The sequence below is a fragment of the Protopterus annectens genome, chromosome 2.part2 (assembly GCF_019279795.1).
Source record: "Protopterus annectens isolate FY-2018-M chromosome 2.part2, PAN1.0, whole genome shotgun sequence".
Classification (NCBI taxonomy): domain Eukaryota; kingdom Metazoa; phylum Chordata; order Ceratodontiformes; family Protopteridae; genus Protopterus; species Protopterus annectens.
In genome coordinates this window covers 958,340,147-958,360,446 of record NC_056730.1, presented here as the reverse complement: position 1 = coordinate 958,360,446, position 20,300 = coordinate 958,340,147, and positions in this window count along the sequence as shown.

Below are 20,300 nucleotides of genomic sequence, written 5' to 3'. Positions count from 1 at the left end.
TTTACAATTCATAGTTTTTAATTATTTATTAATTAATTATATTTTCTCACAATACTATTGCATATCTATTCATTTGAATCCATGCATTTTATTTCATTTTATTTTATTTCATCTTAGTTTATTATTATTTATTCAATTGTTAGATTTCAGAGATAAGATGATTAATTATATTATTACATATTTATTTATTATTATTGAATTGCAATATTTTAAATCAAATATATAATACTTAGTCATTTATTGACTAAAGTATGTATTACTACAATATATATTATAATTGTTAGGACATTTTTAAGTAATGAATTTTGGTATATTATGTGTTATACATTAGATACAACATTATTTTATATCTTATATTTTTGTATACATTTTCATGCATATATTTTTCATATTTGGATAGTTTTTTTCTAAATGAATATTTAATGATTTTGGTGGTAAAATTCATGAAATTGTATTAGTGTCACTTTAAATTTTCAAATTGCAGTTTGGCGCCAAAAAAGGCATAAAACAGCTTACTATGTCAATAGTGAATTAGTTCTGATGAAGCCCGGATATGCTGGGTGAAAGCGTTCAACTCATATTTTAGAAATAGACTCGTTATATTTATTTAGTACCTGTTTTTTAAAAACAGTTCTCTACACGTTTTTGTAATAAAGTCGAGTGTTTGGTTCACCAGCCGAATAGTGCTTTGCTATTTTACGCTCATATTAGGTGGAAGTACTTATTGGTGTACTCGCAGTGGTATCCTGTTTCAAGTTTGTTTTTCAGTATCCTATTGGGAGCATGCATTTGTTGTGGTATTCCCTGCATGAAAAAGTTAATCAAAGATTTTATAGACATATCAGTTTCTGAGACTTTGTATCAAAGTACTGAAATTGAAGAGTTGTTGAAAACTGAAATGCTTTCATAAGTCTAAACTAAATGACTCTCTTAACTGCAAATCCGGAATGGAAGAGGTTAGGAGAAGAAGCAAACTGTTTATGCTTTTGGAAATAGAATAAAAAGTATTAACAGGGGGGAAATGTCAAAAAAATATTCATTTATATATATATATATATGTCTAATGCTTATTAGAAGCTAAAAGGGTTAACACATTTTCATTCTATTTTATGTACAGCTTAATTCTGTATGAAATTATAAGATGATTTTTCAAACCACAGTATTCTTTCTGAAACTGCAAGATGCACCCTGACCTAGTATTTGCTAGCACAGCAAAATTCATGATTATGCCTTTTGGAAATGTACTGAGAAGCAGGTGATTATCTGCTAGGTCAGGAAAATGAATGAATAGTGTATGAATAGAACACTACTGTTTTCTATAATATGACTGAATATGAACAATCAGCTCTGTTCGTGTTATGAGAACATGCACAGTTGCAGAAAAGAAGAGATACATGAAACAAAAGACTGCTTGAAGAATCTGCACTTGCTTTGTGCTCGAATTAGCTATAGTACCTTGAATGGTAACATAACATAGTGGGAAGTTGTATCTAACCGGTGGTCACCAAGGCCACGTTGTTTTTCTTAGGAAGTTTTTCATAAAATTGATAGTGCAAGCAGAAAATCATGTAAAAACAGCTGCTATGAAATGATGATGTTAACACTTGTGATCTGTTACGTCAGCTTGGTAGGCAATGTCTTGTTAGAAAGTGTATAAAGATGGACTTACTTCCTAATTTTAGTTAGACAAACTCTGTATTAGCACGTTTTTGTCTCCTTGCTGCAAGATTAAAGTGCCTTAACCTGAACCTGCCATGTATTGATTATTTTTGAAGTTTATTTTTTCCTTTGGCAGCATGGTATTGGGACATATTCAGCTTTTTAAGGGAGGCCAGAAAAAATATGCTTTGAATTCTGAATCGTAGCCTTGTTCAGGTTTATTATTGATGTAATCAAAGGATATATATTTATTATTTATTTATTGCATTTTGTTTAACTGGATGGTCTGACTTGAGTCATGCAAGACCCCTTTTCAGTGGATGCCTGAGGAGAAAAGGTCCACATTTACAATATATATACTTTAGATGTCCATACACAATGTCAGAGCTAAGATTTGGACTAGGAAAGGTCTAAGGATAAACAATTCCCTTGTGCGATCCTCCTCAAACGAGATCTGATTATTATGAGTCTCTTTCAGTCCTTACACAATAGAGTTTACACATTGCCTACAGGATGTTAATTGTTTTTTCTGTCCAGTCGAAATCAGACCCATATGAAGAAGATGCCAAATATGCTGTGATTTTCTTCACTGATATTGCAGTTGACTTTTGAAACTCATCTTGCACAAGTTTGAATATTTTCTGCCCTATTCTGTTTCAGTCTAAAACATGCCTTTAGAAAATATTTTATGTTATTTTATTGTTTGTATAGCTGACATATGGGTAACAAATACTCTATTCTTTTTTGTTGTTATTTGTAGCTGAAACCACTCTCACAAGCAGATTCTAAGTAAGGAAGAATAGTTACTCTATGCTCTTTTGTGGGTAAGGGGGCATCTATCTATACTGTCTGTGTTAGCAGTTGAAAAATATGAGGGGATATTAAACACAGTGCAGTACTTTGACTTTTTATTCAGTTTGTTAATTTGTTTTGACACCAACTTCTAATATGTTTTGAGTTTAAATGCACACATCATACAGAGATCCAGTTTGTGTTGTTATGTGGTTAAATTATACATCCCCATTATCTGGTATCAGAAAGCCATCCAACTGAAAATAAGATAAAAGAATTAAGTGATATTCCTGACTCTGATAATAATATTTAGGGGAGTCTAAAGTGACATTCCTGAAGGCTGCTAGTAATGCCTAGGTGACTGTGACTTATGGTTAGAATTTAGAAATGCCTTCTTATACAAGTCAGACATTTCATACTGAACAGTCTACAAGCTATATGCAATTCCAAATCACCAAACAAGGATTCTACCACATAACATCTACATAGTAAATATGAAGTAAATCAAAGTTAGGATTATAAATCTATGCATGTATCTGCAGCTGATTAATTCCATAATTTCCAGTTCTGCCTTGCAGTTCAGTGTGCATTGCAATGACTTTGCCCTTGTCTTTCAGTCATGGCCTGAGTCATTAACTGGCACAGATAAGACATTTGGGATTTTTTTTTTTATTAATAAATGTAACTACAAAACTGCTAGTTTAATAAATTGATTTTGTAAGGGTATTAAAATAATATCTTTCTTTCTGCATTTTTCTGACATTTATCAGATGTATTAATTTAGTAGTGGATTGCCCAGAGGTTTTGTAGGGCCAGATACTGAAGGTGTTTGCATCTGTTTAATTTCTGTTGTGTGTGTGTTATCAGATGTATTAATTTAGTAGCGGATTGCCCAGAGGTTTTGTAAGGCCAGATACTGAAGGTGTTTGCATTTGTTTAATTTCTGTTTTGTGTGTGTGTGTGTGTGTGTGTGTGTGTGTGTGTGTGTGTGTGTGTGTGTGTGTGTGTGTGTGTGTGTGTGTGTGCATGCCCGTGCATGTGTGTGTGTGTGCGTGTGTGTGTTTTAAAGCAATTCCAGAGGTATGACATTCTGATTTGCATTTTATCAGACACAGCATATGTTTTTTTAACAACATAACACTATTCTGTTATGATTAGCACTGTTATGCTATATGTGAACTATACTTCTCTAACTTGTGTGGAGGATCTGAGAAGAGTTGCGACATTTTATACTATACTATAATAGATAAGAAACATATAGTATTTTGTAATATCCCAAGAAGTAACATTTGGCATGAAAGTTCTCCACTGTCTGGTTGGAGCTTTGATACTTTGCTTTTATTCTTTCAGCTGTAACACATGTTGACAATCCAGCACGTTCTTGTGGCAATAAGCTCTATGTCTAAACTGTATTTTTTATTGAAGATGTGACATGAAGGGCCTTAGTAAATTTGAGACTACTAAGATAGAGTACTTATGAATATATTTGGTAGACTTAAGTTCATAGTTTCATAAATCTGTACTAGGCAGTCAGCAGAGTAGACCATTAAGAGACTGGACACTGCAGATCCCACTACCTGCTTCTCTGTCTATAAGGTCCAGAAAAGGCAAACCAGGAGTAAAGGTTCGGACCCTGATTCACTTATTAAGGTTGGCTTTAAAGAGAGTTAGAGAGCTCTTTGTTTGGCATACAATGGGAGCTTATTCCATAAGTAGAAATTCCTTTGGGAAAGAAATCTATCCCAACAGCATGTCCTGTTAATATCTCATTGAGGATGTAAGTCCTTAGAGTGGATACTGATGGTATTGCTGTCTTTTGAACATGTAAGAGGTCCTGAATAATTTTGACCTTTGTAGACCTGTAGATGATGTGCACATGTTGGAGTTTACATGAGAAAGAGTAAAATTACAGGATGTTTAGGTGCATTGTACAATTTAAGGTGCTCATACATGAGATTTTCTAGGTCAGAAATGCCTGTGCCTTTTCAAACTGGGCAGTATGTTTAGATATGTGTCACACCAAGGGGGGTATTATATTACATTATGGGCATGATCAATAAGGATTATCGGAGGACAATAACCTCATTTGATTTGGTGGCTGTATCTTTAGTAACTATTTGTACTACAAATAAATATTTCATAACAATAGTGGATGTATGGTGGTCAAAAGGAAACTCAGTGTCTACAAATGTGTCCAGATCTCTAATGACAGTGTCAGCTTTTAAGAAAGTTTAATTTGTGTGGTTGGATGAAGGGTGTTACTATTTCCCAAAGAGTACACCACTGTGGTTTTTATGCTGATCTTGAGTCCATGGTCTTGACTCCAGTAACTAGTGTTAAATTAATTTTTTGTAAATGTTCTGCTCATCCCTGGATTACTTCTGCTTAAAATATGAGGGCAAAAACTGCATGAGAATATATGGCTGGAATTCTAAAGGTCCTTAAGAATCAGTAGCCTAGTAAGTGCCTATTAACCTATAAAACCTATTGCAAGAAATAAGTATTCCTAGAGAGAATTAATGACTTCTCTGAGTTTGTAGTCATCCATAAAGATTGTCAGCCAGAAGTCTTTAATATTAGCTCAGATATTAGCAAACTATATGCCAAAGAGAAGAGGATCGGGAATGGAAGTCTCTGGAAATCTACTGGTAACAAGTTTTATAGCACAGAGTATGCCACCAACTCTATGTGTGTTCTGGCTGTGAGCCAGTTAACTATCCAAAGGTTTACATAGGTTTAATATTAAGTAAATGAGTTTAGCAATAGTACCAAAGTCTGAGATGGTATCAAAGGCCTTTGCAAGATCCGAGAAGGTGGTATACAAATATCGGTCACTGTTTAGTGCTTTAGGTACCTTCCCAAAGAAGTTTACTAACAAAAACAACATTTATTTATTTATTTGTTTTTGTTTTCCCCTTTTCAGCAGAGGCCAGTGGAGAAAAGCTCCATGCTTAATAACAATAGGATTACAAATGGTAACAACTGATTGTAAGAGCACATGGTACGTACATTTGAAGATATGAAACAGAATAGTGCATGTAGATTTTAATACATTTAGGCTGCACTATGCATGCAAACACTATACAAACATAAAAATAAGACAAATATGAAATCCAAGTTAGAGTTCTGCTTGGAGATAAGGAGAGTGATTATTGTAAGGTAATAATTACAAGTAGAACTGTAGGACTTGGATATATTTATAGAAGGTATGAGGAGCATTGAGGCATGTGAAGTGTATGAAGAAGAAGAGTCATGACGAAGAAAATACTTGGACAGAGTTGGGAGCAGACTATGGGAAAAGAGGCTGATTCCATGATAATGTACAGCAGGTTTAGAACAAGAATATAGGGGTCTTTTTATTTGTTTTTATATGGTATCTGCTTGCCTGGAGCTAGGAGTTAAATAGGTATTGTTTCATCTGATATTTGAAGGATAGGAGGTGTTGGATTTGCCTTAGAGCTAAAGCTTAGCAACATAAATGGAGTACAGAGAGTCTCCTGCATAGTTATTTGATTTGGTTACACTGAGGGTCAGCTTGTCATGTGAGTGTGGGGGACACTTAGATGAGTACAGATTAACTATATTTTAGTACTGGACAGTTGTCTGGTTTGTAAATACAGCTGTGTCCTGTGGCTAGTTGATAGTAGGAGAGGAATGATTTGAACCATTTGAGTTGTTTTAGTTACAGACATTGATGGCTTTTATACTGTTTGTTAGGCGCACATCTGGCAGTTTTATTATAGCACTGTTTTAATTTGTAGATTAATTAGTATTAGAGAGGCACAGAGGACACTATAGAGCAGAAAGGTTGTGGGGTTTTTTTTCAGGATGAGTCAGTGAGGATGTGTTTAGTCCTGTGCAGGCTACCTAGTTTTTGATGTTTTTTAAAACTGTTTTTTTATGTGACATTCAAACTTAAGTCGGTCATCAATAAATTATACTAAGTAGCTTGGTGTAGGTGACCTTTTTGATTATTTTTGTTTTTAGCTGAAGTTATGTTAAATGAGTTTGTTTCATGTTGTAGTTGTTTTGGAGTAAATAATATTAGTTTGCTCTTTTTGGCATTTAAAAGGAGTTGAGAGTATTCTAGGCAGTTTTGTATAGCTGAGAATGACTATTAAGTATGTTCTTACTGTGAGTTAGATTGTTGAATGAGCAGATGAGGGCAGAGTCATCTGCGTATTGAATAATGGTTGCCTGTTCTTTGGAAGAATGAAGGTCATTAATGAATATTAAGGATGAGTGGGCCCAGTTTACATCACTGTGGGACTCCCACTATTGTGGATAAGAAAGGAGAAAAGGTACTTTTCATTTTGTTGACTGTTTTCTTTTGGATAGGTAGCTATTCAAGGAATGCATAGCTAAGTCCAGAGGTAGGAAGTTTGTTCAGAAGTTTATTTTTTTTTAACAATCTCTTTATTGACATTTCTTAAATAACATTTCCATTGAGTTCAATTCCAAGAACAAACATATCAGACAAGAAAACAAAAATAATTAGATAACAATGTTAAGTACAATGAAATGTAATAGAGTGACAGGATGGTGTTATCCCATATGATTAGCAAAAAAGTTGAGAAAAATATTAAACCATTCAATAAACTATATACATATATACATATGTACTGCTTGCCAGTAAACCACAACCAATATGATGACATTGTAAGTGTACTTGGTATGTAATTATTGCTATTGGGGAAGAATAGAATTAGGTTGGATTATAATAAGTAGCCCAAAAATGTATTGATTATAAGTACAAAATGTATAAATGAAGCACCTGAAGCCATGAACTGCTCGAACACGACTTTATTACTTCCAAAAAATAAAAATCACAATAAGCAACGATAAACGCTTAACTTGTTCACCGCATTTTTCATTATCAATGTTATCACATACAATAAGCAATGATAAATGCTTAACTTGTTCACCGCATTTTTTGTTATCAATGTTATCACATTGATAACGAAAAACGCGGTGAACAAGTTAAGCATTTATCGTTGGTTATTGTGATTTTTATTTTTTGGAAGTAATAAAGTCATGTTCGAGCAGTTCGTGGCTTGAGGTGCTTCATTTATACATTTTGTGGTCCAGTTCATTTTGTGGGGCGCCTTTTTCTCTAATTTTTGTTGATTGATTATAAGTAAATGATGGAGGGGGACAGGTGCTGGGGATGGAGTAGAGAAAAAATGCAGTTTTATTCCTTAATAATTGGACATTGGTAGGAGTCAGTAAGTATTATCTCAGTATATGATCCATTAGTGTGTTCCAAAATTCAACAAAATGTTTATTTCATTTTTGGGTATGCATTAAAAATCTGTGTGCTATTATATATCTGATAGAAATTTGTCCTAATCCATTACAAGGCATCTTGAGTTCTGTCTTTCAAGTAATATAATGTTTTAAAAGTGTGAATAGAATAATTAATATTCTTTCTTGTTGTTTCTTTAGCTTCACAGGGGGAACATGTAATAGGGTAAATTGCCAGGATAATGTAAATTTCTCATATCCCATTTTGCTTAATCTGACATTGAGTGAACACCATAAATTGTATGAGCATTTACAGCTCCAAAATATATGAAGTAGGTCAGCATTCTGGCTATCACAATGTGGACATAAGGGGAATGAAGCCAGTTTAAATGTGTTTATGTGTGTCGGGGTAAGGTACACATTATTTAATATCATGAACTGAGTGTAACTCAGTTTTCTGAAGGGAATATATTTATTTGTCATTTGAACAGATTGAGTCATCTGGTCATTAGAAATTAGTGGATCTATGACATGCTAGTATTTTGAGAATCTCTTCTTGGTACCTTATTGGCATAATGAGCTTGTACGAGCAGGATATCATTTTCTTTCTCAATGTTAGTAGAGACCAGAGTGTTTTGATAAAGCTTATGTCTCTCTGCGTGATTGTAGAATTATTTAGTATACTGGCACATGTATCTCTGATTTGTCTTAGCATAATTAGGTATCATTTAGGTAAGTGCAAAGTTGTTCTCAGCTCTGTGAGGCAGTGATTCCCATAAGAATAAAGGTTTAACACCATCAGCTCCTTTAGTAAGGGGTATGCTTTTAAATTTAACATTTTATCATTACTCTTAAGGTTAGGATTCATATATAGCAGTTGCATTATAATAAAGGCATTATATAAATTCAATGAATTGCTAAGTTTTTGCAGTGCATTAATTTTGTCTCCAAATGTTTTATGTAGCTTTTTGTTCTTCAAACTATTTTTTGTCCAAGAATGAGAGATCCTGGGGATTCATGTTTAATGATTTAACATAGTTATAGTATAGGGTTAAACAAGTAGTAGACCATATTTTTTTGCTTGGATTATATTCAGATATTGCCAGTACCCTGTTGAGTGTTATTATGTCATAGTATAGTTTAAAGTCTGGGAAAGCTAAACCTCCTTTTTCTTTAGAGAGAATCAGTGTTTTATATGCAACTCTAACTGATTTAGGATACCATACAAGCTTGGAGAGAGATGAGTGTAGTTTCTAGAAGAAGTTAGCCTGTATTGGTATATCAGTACCATTGAATAGGTATAATATTCTGGGTAGAATGTTCCTTTTGATAATGGCAACCCTGACTAGTACAGATAAATGAAGTTTTTCCCATCTATGGAGGTCCTGTTGTATTGTTGACCATAGGTTTGTTACATTGCTTTGGTACACCAGTGATGGGTCTTGATGAAAAATAATTCTGTGGTATTTCATAGTGTGATTAAATTTAATTTCTGTGGACAGTGGGTATATTGTTAGTTTGGAGGATAGATTGGCAGGAAACACTAGTGATTTCTCTGGGTTATTTTATAATTAAAGAATTTTGAGAAATCTCTTATAGAGGTTACGATTTTCTCAATATCAGAGCTTGGTATTGTAAAATATACATTCAGGTCATCTGTGAAGGCTGTAAAAGGAATCATTGTATTATATAGATTTGGTGTTTGCTGTTTTTTTGTGTAATAAGTAGAAATAATGATTCAAAATACAAACTGAAGAGATATGGTGATGGGGGCATCCTTGTCTAGTTCCATTTTTAATATCTATTCTAAAAGAGAACATTTTATTAACCTGTAGTATAGTATGCACTTTGGAGTATAATACTTTAATGAATGTTATAAATTCTAGGGGAATGTTGAAATATGATAGTATTGAAAATAAGAATTTTTGATTGATTCTGTTGAAAGCCTTAGATGTGTCTATTACCAGAGCAAAGAGCAGGGAAGTTTTCTGACTAGACAAGGTAATCATAGCATCCAATGTTATGGTATTGTCATAGGTTTGTCTTTGTTGAATAAAACCAAACTGATAGGGTGAAATAATGCTAGTTATCACTATTTTTATTCTGTTGGCTAAGATGGAGGCAAATATATTTATGTCCACATTGATTAGAGATATGGGTCTGTAGTTTCCCAGGTTTTTAGGGTCAGCTTTGTCTTTAAGAACAAATTTTGTTTTTGATGCATTTAGAAGCAGATCAGTAATATTATTAATTATAAGGTAGTTAAAAAGATTTAGTAATATTTTAAGAGTTCTTAGAATAAAAGTTTTATAAAATTCTGCTGTGAATTCATCTGGTCCTGGGGATTTATTCAACTTAAGATCTTTAATGGCTGTAATTACTTCTTGTAGTGAGATGGGAGATGAGAGGTGTCCCTTTGATCTTGTGAGAGTGTTGGAAAAATTAGTTGTTCCAAGAATATTTCCATTTCCTGATTTATTGTAGTGTTGGATTGTTCTGTGTATGCCTGCGAGTATAATTCCTCAAATAGTTGGACTTTGTCCTGGTTGGAGCTGTACTTTTTATCTTCGTATTCAAGTTCTGGAATAATTTGTAGAGGTTTTCTTTGATTTATTAGATTGGCTAGGGATTTGGATGGCATTTGTGCCCATTCAGCATAATTGGCTATTGTTTTTATTTCTTGAAAAAAAGAGTTTATTAGCATTTAAAAGTATAATTCTTTTTGATGTAGAGCTATTTGTTTTTCTATTTCTTGGTCATAGTTTGTTTGTAATTTATTTTCAAGTTCAGTAATTTTGCTTTTGAGTGATGTCTCTTTAGCTGCATGTTTTTTTTTATAGTACAATGCTTTACTGATCATTATTCCTCTAATTACAGCCTCAGCAGAGGTCCATCGGATATCAAAGGGCATTTGGGAAGTATCTGATTATGTAAGAAGGTATTTAAGTATATTTTCTGCTGCCCAAATTATTTCCTCTTTAGTTAGCAGATTGGGATTTAAGGTTCAGTTAAATTGATTAGTGTTGTCATCTGTCTTTCCAAACCAGCTAATAGTAAGCATAGTTTTGGAATGATCTGAGAAGAATCTTGGATCTGTGTTATGTGCTATATCAAAATTCAGAAAAGTATTTGATATTAGGAAAAAATCTAGTCTAGACCAAGTTTTGTGACATTGAGAGTAACATGTATATTTGTCCTTACGCTTATTTATTGTCTGAATGCGGTATAGATCTACCAGTATAAAGTCTCTTTTTAGCTCATTGAGTGCATCAGTTGTTTGCGAGATATATGAAGTGCTAGTGTTTGATCTATCTATGAGAGGGTTTTGAACAATGTTCCAATCTCCTCCTATAATATAGTAATGGTCGAGAAAATTAGATACTAACATATATGGATACTATGAAATCCTGTTGTTTTATGCACGGTACATAAATGTTTAGGAGAAGTATAGGTTGATTATTATTTGGGGATTTGACTGTTATATAGCACCATCTGCCTTCCTGATCAGTATCCTGTTCCAGAATAGTGTCTTAAAATGATTGTTTGACAATAATTGCAACACCTTTGCTATTTGACTTGTTCCCCATGGCCACAATTGTTTTAATCCATTTTTTCCTTAACTCCTGTTTCCATTGTTTAGTTAGCATATGAGTCTCCTGTATCATGATTATATTCACTTTTGACTTTATAGCTAAATGAAAAAATAATTTCCTTCTTTTAGATATCTGGATCCCCTTTACATTCCAAGAATCAATATTCCACATCGTATTAGGTTAATTATTTTATGTGTTTGTGTGTATGAGCTCAGTTAATATTCTTAGTATTAATAAAAGATGAGTTTGTATTATGATTTCATCAAGCAGTACATTAGCCCTCCCTACCCTTCCTCCGTGCCTCCTCATGTATCTACTTGGCCTAGAAGAGATTAACACTACAACTAGGAAGTTTTTACTAAAGTGGTAGATAAGTAACCATATATCTATAAAATCCCTAGAATAAAATGGTCTGAAAGTATAGTAAATTAGTTTGAAAACATCACATCGATAAGAGTCCATATGTGTGTCCATTCCCATAGCACTGTCGAACTATCTCCCAGCTCAACCAGGGTTATAAATGTGGTCATAATAGGTAAGAGATCTAGAAAAATGGAGTAGGTGTTAGTTGATATTAAACTGCAAAGTAGTGCAGTTAGGGTATTGTCATAGTTATTTAAAGCCATATATCTACAGCGTGTATATCATTTTGTAGGATAGGGTGGTATGTGGTATCATAAGGGAAACCAATCCCTTTCTGTGACAAATTTAGCAGACTAAAGTCCACTTATTACTATAAGGGTAACACTATTGTATGCATTTATATTGTTTTAAACACTCTAAACAAAGCATTTAAATTGTCAGTAGTCTGTGTGCTGCATAAACAAAATTTAAAGAATCATTTCGGAAGTATTTTTACAAGAAAATAAGGTCACATACATGTATATATTTACACTTGCATTCTTTGCTAATCCTGTAAGCATAGGATTAATTCATGCTCAGGACCAGTATAAGTGGAGACTGTCAAATCACAGTGTATCCTTTAAACTAATAGTGTTATATCATTATATTAGTGCTATGCACATTTAGCATTATATAAGTTAAATATATCTGGTAAGCATTATACCTTTCTTCAATGGTTATGCAGTAAATCATGACCTTTAGTCTATAGCATCTTTCATCCTGTTAACAGATGCAGAATTTCCTCAAGAAAACTAGTGTGATTAACATATATTTCTTGCATTTTTGTTTTCTAAGTTATATAATGCATCATTATGAAAGCATGCTATGTAGTACTCACATTCTTAGACAATGAAAGGAATGCATTATGCTTAAGAGTCTCCTTTAGGCTTCTGATATTAAATGCTGTAACCTAATAAAAAAAAAACACACATAGGTTCATAGGTTGGTACTAGGCTATCACCCTTAGGGCCTATACAAGCCTAGCCATAACAATTCCCTGGCTATTTCTTCCCACACTATTTTTAATTATTACATTTTGCAAGTTATGTAATAATTATTGCATTTGTTAGGTTAATTATAGTTTGGTACCAATTTAGAGTCCTTATAAAAGTCCTGTATGCAATTCAGTTTCTTCTAGTGTCACAGCTTTACTTTTAGGATCTTCTGTTGAATCTGCTGTTGTTCTCATCATCATGAGCTTAGTATCATCAATAAAAAGTTTTAGTTCCATTTCCTTGTTATTTGGACATGTTTCTTTAGTAAGAACCCTTCTAAAGTCTCTATTCCTTATTCTTTTATTTATTTGTGCTTTTTCCGATGACTTAAATGTGAATCTGCTGTTACCAACATTAGACTAGGTGGAAAAGTGCTTGTTTCTTCAAATCTCGCATGTTTGAGTTGAGAGGTCAGGTGGCCCTCCCAGGAGCATGATTTGTACTTCTAACTACAACAGGGCCATGATTTTGATTGAAAAAATGTCTGAAAAGGATTTAACGCCAAAATTATGTAAGAGTGAGTTAAAAACAGTCAAAATATTAACCAGAAATGACTGGGAAGCTATTGAAGTGGATTTTATAGTTTATTGCTGCTTTTCCCTTCGTTTGTGGGAACTTCATTAAAAGCATTCATAAATGCTGTTTTGGGTTCTTTTACTGAAGAGGCTGAGTATTTGGTGCCATTATGCTGAAAAATAAGCACATTGGGATACCTCATCTGGAATTTTATGTTCTTTTGAATCAGATAAGTACAAAAAACTGGTAACTTCTGTCTTTTTCTGTTTTATTTGTAAAGGGAGGTCTTGTGCAACGTAGATTTTATTGCCATTCCACATTATGTCTCTTTGTCTTTGCAGCTGATAGAATTGTAGATACATCTTGATAGTTCAGTAGTTTAATATAAACTTGTCTTGGTTTATCCATATTAGGTGCAGGTCTGAGTGCTCTATGCTCTTTCAGTATTAATCTGCTATGCCAGGTGCATGCTGTCTGTCAGTATTCCCAGGATTTCCTCTATATGTTGCATTAGCTTAGACTGTTCAGTGCTTTCTGGAATACCTCTGATGATTATATTATTTTGTCTAGATATTTTTTATTGGAGTTCATGAATGTATTTTGTGTTTTCATCAGAGTCTTTTTGAAGTTGATCAATTTTAATTTTGTTTTCTAATACCTTGGCCTCTGTTATTTCCATCCTGTTTGCTATCTGGGCAATAGAGCTCCCACATGTTTCCAGTTTATCTGAGAATTCTTGATTGGCCATTTGAATTGGTTGTAAGGCTGTTTTCAGCTCATCTAGTGTCAAGGTTGCTCTTGTTTAGCATTAGTGGAGGTGAAGCAAGTGCAGAAAAATTTGGTTTTGGTAACTTGTGCATCCATGTTGCCAGGTTCCTTAGACATTTTTTTTGTCTTTTTTTATTTTCAGTGCTCTCAGCTTATTTTTCTGAAGATATTTGTCAGTTATTCTCCTTTGTTGGATTTAGTAGTTTAGTACAATAGGTCTCCCAATATCAGTCAGCCACATGTGCATGTTCAGATCCAGATTAATCTTACTTTTGAGATAGTGTTGTGGTTTTTATATATCCAGTGCTAGTTCGAGGTGATATTTCTCTATCCAATGGTCATATTTTGAGCTGAATAGCTCGTCTCTGTACCTAAATATTTATTTTTGCTTTTCCCTGTAGGAGCTAAGTGGATGCAGTGCTCATAGGGTATCAGCCATCTTGGATCTCCCTGTTCAGAAGTGGAGTGATGATTTTAGCAGTATTTCTTTGACTGTTAATATTGCTGATAAAACTCACAAGGGCAGTTGGTGTACAGTGGTGTAGACAGAAGCCAAGCTGAGTTGATGAAAGTTTTTCAGCTGTTTAAGAAGTTGAAAGTGAATCTATTTTTCAGAATTTTGGACAAAGGTGATAAGATAGTAATTGATCTACAGCTGGAGATGTCCCTTGATTTCCCACCTTTACATATATATATATATATATATATATATATATATATATATATATATATATATATAATTTATTATTTCACTTCACTTCCAACTTGAAGGGATATACCTTTCTTAAGTGGCTGTATTGATGAGTATAGAGACTAGGTTTGCCACTGCATCTGCTGATACTTTTAGGTATTCAGATGGGAGGTTATCTGGTGCTAATGTGGTAGGTTTTAATTTTAGTAATCTTTTCTATGTATGAATAGGTGGATGATACAGGAGTTATTGGAATTATGTGGTTGGGAAGAAATAAATGAAAATGAGTTGTTAGTATTTTTGATTAAGGAGGTTACTGACTGCATGAAGTACTGGTTGAATTGTGTGGTAGAATGTTAGTTTGATTAGAATTCATTGGAGTCAGGTTGAATACATTGCCTGGGTCTGAGATTTTTTCTTTATTGAGATCTAGAATGATTTAGGATTATTTTGATGACTGTCTTGAAGTGAAAAATAGTGGTTTTGTTTATCCTGTCTTATTTTGTTGCTTAGTGTGGTTGTAGTTTAGTTTGAGTTTTGCCAGTTATCTGTGCTTTTTAAGCTTCATCTCTTTGTCTCATTAGTATTTTTGTGTTTTGGTAAATCAGGGTGCAGGTTTACTTTTAACTGTTTTATTATGAATGGGAACTTGAGAGTTCAGTCTGTTCAAGAATATATTATTGAATTGGGTGATTGCTTCTACCAAGGGTAGTGATTTAAAGCAGTTCCAGTTAACATGTTTTAAAGCTGAGGTGAATATGTTGTTTTGGAAGGACATTGGATTTCTTACTTAGTTATAAATGTGCATCATCTGGATGGGGTTTGGTGTCTGACTACAACATTTTTAGGGGTAGATGCAAAAATCTAATGAAAGATGGATTCCATTTTAGTTTTTTAATCGTATTTAGATGCTGATTTAATTATTTGAGCAAATCCATTCAGTTGTATGTATTGTGTAGGGTGAGTACAGTCTACATGCAGTTGATATATCTTTACATCTCCTAAGATAATAATTTCTTTGTGTATGTTGGTAGATATCTAGTAGAAGATTTCTTCTAATGTGGGTATATTGTTACCCGCCAGATCTACCTTTCATAAAACCAAGTGGTTTGGGCTGAGGGATTGTAGGATGAGTTTCCTAATAACACATTTCATTCATTTATCAAGGATAATAGTGAGACTGATTTATCTACATTCTCAGGGCCAGTGGTATGGCCATCCTTGATAATGGTACCACTATGGATATTCTCCGAGCTTCAGGTGCATATCTTGTGGAGTGGCTAAGGTTGAACAAGGCTAAAAGGGACTCATTGAGGCTATGTTTAGTGATGACTGGGAGATAGCCTAGAATATCATCTGGCCCCACAAGAACTAGTGCTTTTGGTTTTGGAGGGGAGATTTAGGACCTGCTCTTGAGTAATTGTAGGGGGAAGTAGAAAAAGAGAAAGGAAATTGGAGAGAGGTTTAAATTAAGTTTATCCTTGAATATATTGGCAATGCTTTTGGAAATTTAGTAGGTGTTACCTCTTTAGATCTATTCATTGCAATGCTGAGATTCTTAACATATTTAAAGAAGGTTTTATAATTGTCACTGGAAAATGGGATAATATTTAGCTCTTATCTGGCTTTGCAAGTTTAATATTATGCCTGAGTTCTTTGCTTCCTTGCAGACCTTTTTGAGATCACATAGCAAGGGAAGGCTGAGTTTATTTCTTAGTAGTAGAATATTTTATTTTTTTTTGTTCTTTTGCTGTAGAGATTGTTGGTACTTTTTCTACCATATGGGTTTATTCTTGAATTTTCCATCATACATGTAATAGATTTTGGCAGATGTGAGCAGATGTTTTAGTGCAAGGAGCTAAGGTAGGAGTAAATGTCTGTTTTTATTACTTGAGTACATAAGATCGGTGGAGAGCTCTTTAATTTTCTTATGTCTTTTGTGATGCTAGAAGGCCAACCTTAGAAAAATCTCTGAACACAGTGGGGACTGATGAAATCTCAGTTGGATTATTAAAGAAAATATGTTGACTTGAGAATCTGACTTAATCATGTTGGAAAAAGCTTTAGAAATGAAAAAGACAGGTGCTGCAGTAGTAAGGACAATGGCAGAGAGAAAGGAGATTCTAGCATCAGAGAGTGCTGTATGGTCAAGGGAATTGTAATTGATAAAGTTAAGGAACCTCTGTGTATATTTATTGTTGGATGTGTATGTCTGACTGATAATGGGTGTGTTATTGCAATCAGCAAGAATGGTTATGTTTTCTTGAATACTTAAGAACTCTTATTGACTGTGATGCATGTCATGGGCAGCTGCAGACATAGATGAGGCTCTATAGTTTTCAGTGATATGGTGAATGGACTTGTTTATTGACACTAGGATATCCAGGTCTTCAAGGTCATAGTCATATTGGATTTACCATGAGGTAATTGTATTTCAGATGAAAACAGATATGTCGCTACTATCATCAGAGGTTCTGAACAAAGGAAAGATACTACACTTGGGTAAAGAGGGAGTTTTGCCACTACAACAGACCATGTTTTTTGCAAAATCCATTTTAATAAACCATCAAAACATGGAATAGTAACAGAAACAATGTAGTAAAATAAAACATGTTGCACACTAAAAGTTAAGTAAACAATGCAACTCTAATTATAGATATCTAGATCCCTTAGCAGTCTTTCAAATATCTTGAGTTTCTGAAAAGTGTATGTTCAAGAGTTACTATAAAACATGCTTATAAGTAATTATTCCAGCAAAACATGAACGCAATGAATGTTTTTCCTAGCCAGTCATCTTGTGGCAGAATCTCAGTGATGCAAGGCCCATCATGTTTGCAATTCACTGGAGTAATATAGGTACAACATTTGTCTCTATCTGTTTCCAAACTCTAAATATTAGGGAGCATATAAATATTAGGGAGCACGTGACCAGCATAACCTGCACAATCTTTGATTTCATTTCTCCCTCTGTCTCCTGCCATGGCTTGGTCAGCCCTAAGATCCAGGATTGTGTCTCACTTACTGAAGGCAGTTTCATCTGCATTGCTGATTCTAAGTCTGAATGCATCCTTAACCATACCCCCATTACCTTTGAGCAGTTCCATAGTATCTGTACACTGCATTTTCCTGAGCATATCTCTAACATCGTCCTGAACCACACAGTCTTTCATTGAGTCTTAGTGGGGCAGATGGCAGAACTAGGTTTTCTTCAAGTGGGGCATCTTTGTAGCTGGGGAAAAACTGTATTGCTCATGAAGGGGCAGGATTTCCTCATACTCTATCTTTCTCAAAGACTGAATGCCTGAGTCTTCCATCAGTTTCTAAAGCATTGATGTTGACTTGGGTATCAGGGTCCCATGGGAAGGGAATTTAACTACTGTTGCATCAGAGTTGTCTCGATTGTTCTATTTTTCAGCTGTAGGTCTCTTAAGATTAGATATGGCCACCAGCTCAGCGTTGTCCCAATTCCCCTTTCCACACAAATGAATAGTGCAGGGGTCATGGACTCTGGGTCTCAAAGGAAGTCAGACCAGAACACATGCAGGTTTGATGTTTCCTCCCAGTATCATACCCTGCTATTTACCTTATATTAGTTATTTTGATAGATCCAGTCTCAGATTTCCATTTATTGTCCCCATTAATTCAGCCCCAGTTCCAGCACACTGGTTTTAAAACTACCACAATGGCATACTTTCCATTACAGGTGAATTTTTTTTTTCTCTTTGGGTTATTACAACTGCTATCTTGGGGGTTACCCAAATAAGGTGTGGGGCCGACCTTGCCTATATGAACCATACACTAACTAATTTTTTTACATATCTTGGTAGGTCTGAAACTCCTAGGTCTTTAGTCCCACCTGACAACTTTAACTTTTTGTATGAAACTCTGGAGAAGTTTGTCTTCCACAGGAAGTCAAAAAATAATTTCTGGAGTAAGGCTGCACTACTGGGTGACTGATTAGGGTTATGTAGGGAGCAAGAACCTCTTCAGGTCAGAGATCTTCACAAGGAAGAATAGGCCAAGCCATTACCATATTCTGATACTGTTTCATGATGATTTCAAAACCATTTTATATATATATATATATATATATATATATATATATATATATATATATATGTGTGTGTGTGTGTGTGTGTGTATTTATATGTAATCAATGCTCAGAAAGACTTATTACTTAGATTTTTAACATTGAGCAATGGTAAACTGATATAAGACTGATGTCAAGTGTTTAGGTTAGAAGGTTTAAAACATTGACTTTGACGAAAAGTGGGTCAGAATGTCAACCATCTCCTTCCAAGCCTTATTTATTTGTTTATTTATTTATTTTATGTTTGTTTACTGGGATAGTCTGACTGGGTTGGAGACCCATTTTCAGCAGAGGCCCAGGGGGAAAAGTCCTACAAGTTACATAGAATAATCACAATTATAAGTATACAAAATCTAAGTTAAGAACAACATGTTTAGAAAAAACATTCTTAGTTATTGGAGATAATAATATCCATAAAAATGGAAAAAAGAAACATCTTAATATTTAGAAGAACATAGCCACAGCTGAGAAAAATGTAATAAGATTTATGTAAACATAGCAAGGGTTGCATATAGGATGTAGTTAAGGGTACATGTTAGTAGTTGAATGTAAAGGTAAGGTTAACTTGGTCAGTCTAAATATGTTGAAAGAATTGTGCTTGGAAGCATAGGAAGCATAGGTTAGAGATAGTGGTCAGCCAGTAATTAAGACAAGAGCAAAGCCGGGACTTGGCTAGGTGAGACTTGAGAAATGTTTTAAATTGTTGGGGGTTAGCTGTAGCTAATATTGCTTGGGGGTCAGATTCCATGTCCTGGAGATATAATTTGAGTAGAGCAAATCAACATAGAAGCTGTTACCTCTTGTGACTTGTGACTTGCAACAGAGGTTTATTGGAAGATCTGAGTTACCTTATATTTGATTGGGGCTGATGTAGGTTTTGGAGGGCTGGACATTTTTCAGGTCGATAAATTATGCTATGGACTATTGTAAGGTGGGTGAATGTAAGGAGGTTGTGTAATTGCAGCCACTTTAGTTGTTGTAAGGCATTACAATGAGGTGATCTATATGGGGAGTTGCTCACAAATCTCACAATCTTGTTATAGCAAGCATCTAGTTTAGTAAGGTCAGTTTTTTTTCAAGTTGATGAATATGGCAGACACCTAAAGGCGATGAGACAGTAAAATGAATCCTGGCAATAGACTGTCTAGCGAGATCACTGAGCTATGGTTTTGATCTGTAGAGACAGCCTAGTTTAGTGTGGACTTTCTTTATTGTAGATGACAGATGCTTATTAAATTTCATATTATCAATTGTGATGCCAAGTAGCTTAGTGCTTGATACTGGTTCAGTCTTGGTGTTATTAGCTGAGTAAATTTGGAAGTGAGAGTGGTCGTCGGCAGGCTTGTTATTTGAGAAGATTAGTTTTGTCTTATGGGGTTCAGTATTAGTTGAGAGGCAGTAAGCCAAGATTCTACTGCAGAGAATGAAAGTTGTTTTTTTTCTTGGAGTTTAGTGAGTGAGGGGAATGTACAGATGAGTGTGGAGTCATCAGCATATTCTATGATTGTGGCTAGGTCAATAACAGAGTGGAGCTTGTTTGTGAATATATT